Source organism: Erpetoichthys calabaricus, chromosome 8, assembly GCF_900747795.2.
Source record: "Erpetoichthys calabaricus chromosome 8, fErpCal1.3, whole genome shotgun sequence".
In the NCBI taxonomy this organism is placed as follows: domain Eukaryota; kingdom Metazoa; phylum Chordata; class Cladistia; order Polypteriformes; family Polypteridae; genus Erpetoichthys; species Erpetoichthys calabaricus.
Window position 1 is genome coordinate 69275449 of NC_041401.2, and position 7023 is coordinate 69282471.

The window sequence follows — 7023 nt, forward strand, 5'->3', positions numbered from 1 at the left end:
AGTTTCTAAATAAAATCCCAGTAACTCCCTTTAAAAATTAGCTATTTTATAACAGAGACTTAATAATATTTTTGATACAACAAATTTTACATTCAATAGTGGGTGCAACTATTATATCATCCAAATTAATCCCATATATTTTTCCATTTACTAATCACATCTTTTGTCTTTGATTTTACATTGTCAGTATCCCGTGGTGGCACTCTGAACCACTGCCACCCGAGCTGCTTTTAACCCACAGTATTAAATCTACTATGATTTTGTCATCGAATGTACACAATCATGAATAATGGCATCATATTTAAGTACTATTGAATGGTCAGGTCAGGCTTGGCATTTTTTCATAATTGAAACTGCTAGAAGTTTACTGTATGTAGCATGCACAATGACTTAAGCTTTTGTTTTCCTCTCCTCTCTAGCCATTTGAACAAATCATATTGTTATCAAATCAGAATCTAACTTCTGCCATTGTGACTATCAGGGACTTACAAGTTACCTTCATTCACTTGTAGTTTAATTTATTTTCACTTCTGGTAGATATTCTTCCTTTCCATCCTTTATTTATTTTTCTTTTACTATTTCTAAACCACTTTCATCCATCCATCCATTATCCAACCCGCTATATCCTAACTAAAGGGTCACGGGGGTCTGCTGGAACCAATCCCAGCCAACACAGGGCGCAAGGCAGGAAACAAACCCCAGGCAGGGCGCCAGCCCACACACACACACACACGCACACACACACACCAAGGACAATTTAGAATCGCCAATGCACTTAACCTGCATGTCTTTGGGCTGTGGGAGGAAACCGGAGTACCCGGAGGAAACCCACGCCGACATGGGGAGAACATGCAAACTCCACGCAGGGAGGACCCGGAAAGAGAACCCGGGGCTCCTAACTGCAAGGCAGCAACGCTACCCACTGCGCCACCATGCCACCCTAAACCACTTTCAGCTACACTATATACAGTACGTTAACATTCTGGATGAATCTGAGAATTCAGTTTTACTGCACTTTCCACTGACCAGCTCAGAGGCCTTGTTCGCTTACACAAATATCTTTTCATATTATTTACCTTTGGTATTACAGGGTGACAAAGAGCTTAACCCATTCTTGGGAACATAGGATGCAAAGCAGGAGGCAACACAAGTTCATGATGGAGCATGAACATGCAGATACTCATAACAGGTACACTTGCAAATTTAATATACAGTGGCATGCAAAAGTTTGGGCACTCTTGCTTAAAATGTCTATTACTGTGAATAGTTAAATGAGGAATAGATGAACTGATCACCAAAGGGCATAAAGTTAGCGATGACATATTTCTTTTCAGTATTTTATATAAGATACTATAGTGTATTGCTTTTGTTTTGTACAATTGTACAGTGAAAAAAAGAAAGTAGCATCATGCAAAAGTTTGGGCATAAAGATATTTAAGGTCTCAGATAACATTTATCAAGGTCTCAAATCTTAATTAGCTCTTTAGGACTATGGCTTGTTCACAGTCGTTGTTAGGAAACCCCAAGTGAGGCAAATTGCAGAGCTGTATAAATTCTTGGACTCCTCAAGCCTTTCCCAACGATCAGCAGCCATGGGTTCCTCAAACAGCTGCCTAACACTCTGAAAAATAAAATAATTGATGCTCACAAAGCAGGAGAAGGCTACAAGAAGACAGCAAAGCATTTCAGGTAGCTTTTTCCTAAGTTCGTAATCCATATTACTAACCGAGAATGGTAAACCGGATGGCATGGACGCAGGTTTACTAACTAAACCGGATGGCATGGACGCAGGTACACGGCGATGGGACCATGAGACGTACTGCGCAGGCGCGTACAGCGCACGTCTCATAAACCGCAATCGAAGTCGTATCCACCGCGAACGAAGGACTCACGGCCCAGAAACGAAACAGCTCAACGGACGTGAATGAGAAATGAAGCAACAAGTCACCCATAGCTAACGACTACTGACACAGCCACGCCAAAAAGAGGATTCTGCGCTGCAGCCCGGATTCAAACGGAAGAGGCTACGGTGGCCCCACAGGTCCACAAAGATGGTACGAAAGGCGCAGGCGTCACCGCCATATTGTGGGTGGCACTACTGCGGAGTGAAGTGAGGAGTAATGTGCTGCTTGGGATTGTGGAGAGGGTGCTAGAAAGTTGTGTTTGGAGTTAGGAAGTCGGCGATTGTTCAAGTAAAACTTTTGTGACATTTTATCATATCAGTCGCTACAGTATCAAAGAACAGATAGAAATGATCGCATTACCGCAAACAAAAGGTGATTAATCATCAGAGACAGGGGTGATTGAAAAAATAGCAGGACAAATCGAGGTCCGAAATAAAAGGTAAAGAGTAAACAACAAAGTCTTTTCGCATTTGCATCATTCAAAGCACAAAACGTGGATTTACACAATAATGGACCATACGCTATGAGAATCTGTAGTCCCGGAACAGTTAAAACAACAACAAGTTAAATTTCAAAGAATACACAATTCGGTCAGGTGTATATTGATGATCACGGAGAAGCGATGCAAATTTTACCCAATGCCGGGGGTAGGTGAGCGAAGCGAGCAGGGGGCGGAGCCCCCTTGTGTTATTAAGAAATGGCAGTTAAAAGGAATGGTGGAGGTCAAGTTGAGGTCTGGATAACCAAGAAAACTTTCTGAAAGAGCTGCTTGTAGGATTGCTAGAAAGGCAAATAAAAGCACCTATTTGACTGCAAAAGACCTTGAGGAAGATTTAGCAGGCTCTGGAGTGGTGGCGCACTGTTCTACTGTGCAGCAACACCTGAAAAAATATGATCTTCATTGAAGAGTCAGCAGAAGAAAACATTTCCTGTGTCCTCACCACAAAATTCAGAGCTTGAAGTTTACAAATGAACATCTACATAAGCCTGATGCATTTTTTAAACATTCCTGTGGACTGCTGAAGTCAACATTGAACTTTTTGGCCACAAAGTGCAAAGGTTTGGAGAAAAAAGGGTGCTGAATTTCACTTCCCCAACTATTAATATTAAGCATGGGGGTCCATCAATCATGTTTTGGGCTTGTGTTTCAACTAGTGGAGCAGGGAATGTGTCATTGGTAGAAGGAAGAATGGATTCAAATAAATTCCAGCAATTTCTGGATGCAAACGTCACACTCTCTGCAAAAAAAAAAAAAAGGTTCAGGTTAAAAAGAGGATGGGTCCTACTACAAGATAATGATCTGAAACACTTCTCAAAAGTTGATGGTTTGCCATGGCCCTCACACTCCCCCGACCTAAACATAACTGAAAATTTTTGGATGGATCTCAAAAGAGCAGTGCATGCAAGATGGCCTAAAAATCTTGCAGAAGTAGAAGCCTTTTGCAAGGACGAATAGGAGAAAATACCCCAATTAATGCCCTTAGTTGGCTACAAAAAACGTTTACAAGCTGTGATACTTGTCAGTTGCCCAAACTTTTGCTTTAGGGCCAAATCATTTTTTGGTATTTTGTACCTGTGAATGATGGAAATAAAAATGTAATCTCTCTTAAAATATTAAAGAAATGTGCCATCTTTAACTTTATGCCTTTTGGTGATCAGTTCATCTTCTGTTCACTTAACTATACACAGTGACAGATATTTTAAGCAAGGGTACCCAAGCTTTTCCATGTCATTGTAGTTAGAATAAAACACAAAATACCACAAATTACAACACAAATCATGTACATACAAATATCTGTAACTTAATGAAGGTTAAGCAGCCAAAACTTCTCCCTCTGACATTCTTTTCTTGTTTTAGTAAAGGACAACTCAAATGGAAGACAGGAAAGCACAGAAAATACAAATTTTGGGTACATGGTTCTTGATAGTGAAGCCACTAACACTACCTACTTGGATATTCAACAGTATATATAGTGGAAACTAATGTTGATGTCTCTTAGCCACTGCAATATCTCATTTTGAAATCAGGGATAACTTGGTCAAAAGAGTAGTCACACCAAGCTATACCACAGAGCAGAGAAAAAAAGAGAAAAAGAACAGGAAAGCTTTAGAAACATGAAATCACTTGGACTTACACAATAATTTAAAAGCAGTATAAAGTGCCAGTCCAGTAGTTCTAATGGAAGTGCAGAATGATTTAAATTCTAAAGTCTGTTAGGTTGACAGGTAGCTCGTTTCAGCAACTGAGAGCTCTGTGGAAAATATTTCTGCCTCCAACAGTAATTCTGCTGGCAGACCGCACACAAATTGCTTATATCATTTTGTTTTTGTACTTTTTATTGGTTATTCCTATTTTTTTCCATATTATTTGACCATAACCTGTTTGCTCGTTTTGGTAGTTGATGATGTTCAGACCCCCCACTACTGAATTCACTCAATGCCCACACCAAATCATTAGTGACCAACAAGGTAGAAACTGTAACAGGAATATAAGTGCAGCAATTATTTGAAAATATTCAATGCAATTTATTATCAGATAATGTTTAGCCTTTACTTGCATATGATATTCATAACCATGTGCTTAGGGTACTACAATCCTTAGTGTAAAGCAGGATTGGTGGTGAGGGAGTGCAGTTGAGATCAGATGACAGACTTAATTTTTCATACCTGTAGAAAAATGAGAGTATTTCAATATGGTTTAACTTATATCTTTTGAGTGTGTCTAATTACTTAAATTGTAATAGACAATGTAAATAAATATGCAACTTTACTAAATTAAAACAAAATATTATCTATAAACATGCAACATATACCAGAGTGAAAAGGTAATAAGCAGAAAATACAAATACCTGAACTACAGAAGCCATGGAAATGCCAATAATAGAGTCTTGGTCAAAGGTCAAGCAAGTTAACAGTTTAATTACCTTTGGGTAATTAAGGTATTAAACACTATGATTTTGCTTGCTTAACAGCATGGGAGGTGATCAATTAGTTGTTAGGGTGTGTGGTGTCTGAGGTTATAGAACGGGCATACATCAAAAATCAGTTGTCATAAATCAATGATACGGATGGGTGCTTGTCTCAAATCATGAACTGTACTGTTTTAAAGCCTGTGTCAGGGCCCACTGGTCTTTCATAGTGTAGTTTTCATATCAGACTGTGATGCAGGTAGATAGAATACACTGTATTTTTCATCTGTAGAAGATAGCAAATATAAGCAGTTAACTTAATTTTTAAAAAGTGAAGGTACTATGGAGCCTTTATTACCAAGATGGGTGATATTTAGGGACCCCTAAGAACTTAAAGCTATTGTGTCTTTACACAAAATGTACCTTTAATTTCTTTAGCTGTTCGCTCTGCCATGTAAACACCAAAGCCATAAATACTTGATATAGATTCAAGTAACTGAAAAACACTTTGTTGTACTTTAATCCAAGAGTGGCCAAGGCTGTTTTTCACATATTCAGGTCTGAATATGAATGTGCAGCAGCTATAATGATGCATGTGTCTAATATAAAAGCTGTTGTAATATATCTGTAAATGTGTGTTTAAACCTAGACATGTTTCAATTTTGCTGCAGTGTGCACATTATTAGTGGAATGAACAGTACTACTTCTGCTTACCTGGAAAAGAGATTACTCTGTGAAGGGTACATTGTTTTTTTTTTTGTTTTTTTTTTTTTTTTTTGCTCTAACATTATTGAGGTCTTGGTTTATGCATCCTACTATTGTAATACATGCAAATATGATTCTAAAAATGTGTAATTATTTGTTGTTAAGATTATGATTTTCCTGAGGACAAACATATGTATAATACTGTCATGTGTAACTTAATTACTTGGTCTTTCAAAGCTATGGAGTGGTGGCTCTCAGGCTAAGGATCTGCACTGCTATCTGGAAGGATGCTGGTTCAAATACTGTTACTGCTAGAAGAGATTCTACTCCATTGGGCCCTTGAGCTACATGTAGTGGTACTCCATGAATGATTGGAATCTCCTGTAGTTTTAGTTCCAGCCTTGCTCACAACATGGGTTATATGATTCTATTTAACTGTGTTGGTGTAAGATGGTTCATAAAATGAATAGATGAACATGTCTATGTGATAAACTTTAATGGAAATATACCAAAATAAAATTGGTTCCATTACTGAACTATAAGGAAACCTTTATTGAATATAAAAGGTAATGATAGAATATTGTCACATATTGAAAAAGATTAGGTAAGAAGTAAGTAAATCTCTTTGAAATATTCCTGAAAAAGTACAGCTGTATTTTGAAGCTTTTGTTAGAATTATAATGGCTTTTGTATCCAAAGCTGCGTTTAACGCAACATGCATAATCATTGTAGTGTAAAGAGATTCTTTGCACAGGTTGGCGTTCCTGTAGAAAAGCTTCCCCCCATTGTCCCCCAAAGGAGAAGTCTATTGTCTCAAGTCAATAATCAGGCTTGACCGAGGTGGTCTCTTAATCTCTTCAGGAGGGAAGTTCCACTTGTGCTCAGAGGATGTATATGTAAAACTTTTTCTGTTCTGTTATTGGAACAAAAGTTTACTAAACTTTCTCATAAATATTGTGGTTTTTAAGATAAGACTATATATTTTTGGCGACTTTAAACAGTATCTGTCTGAAATCTGTAAAAATTATTAAAGGTATATATATTTGATTAATTTATAAAGGTCTAATAGTTATTACTCTGCCCTGGGTTATATAAACAGCCAGTTTTATTCCTTCTCTTAAATTCTATCAAATTTTATTTCGTATTCGTTAAGTGGTTTGTCAGATCTATTTTAACCATGGTTTTTAAAGGTTATATATACTAATTATATGAGATATGTCTATGGGAATATATATATAATAGTTGATGGCAAGCTTCATGTCAAGTTTTATACGTGTGAAAACACGAATTTTCTGCAAGGTCACAGAAAGAAACATTAGCATTTACATGCACATTGTACGAATTAAATTGTAGCAAAGCGGAAAAGACTGTACGTTTTGCTCACTAAAGTATGTTACCTCTGTCTCTTATTTTACATTAGAGTTTTCTCGGCAAGCTTCTTTGGCTTCCTTGCTATACTGGAGGGCTCATGCGCCTAACCTGTTGTGTTGTGCAGCTATCTCATA

At 37.6% G+C, this 7023-nt stretch overlaps 1 long non-coding RNA gene across 1 annotated transcript; it reads right to left on the minus strand.

Moving 5' to 3' along the window:
- Positions 1-2978: 2978 nt before the first annotated feature.
- On the minus strand, positions 2979-7003 carry LOC127529035 (uncharacterized). The gene is made up of 3 exons (XR_007935689.1): positions 6916-7003; positions 4459-4571; positions 2979-3142 (listed from the first exon to the last, which is right to left on the minus strand). It is a non-coding gene; the product is annotated as an uncharacterized LOC127529035 (long non-coding RNA).
- Positions 7004-7023: the final 20 nt, after the last annotated feature.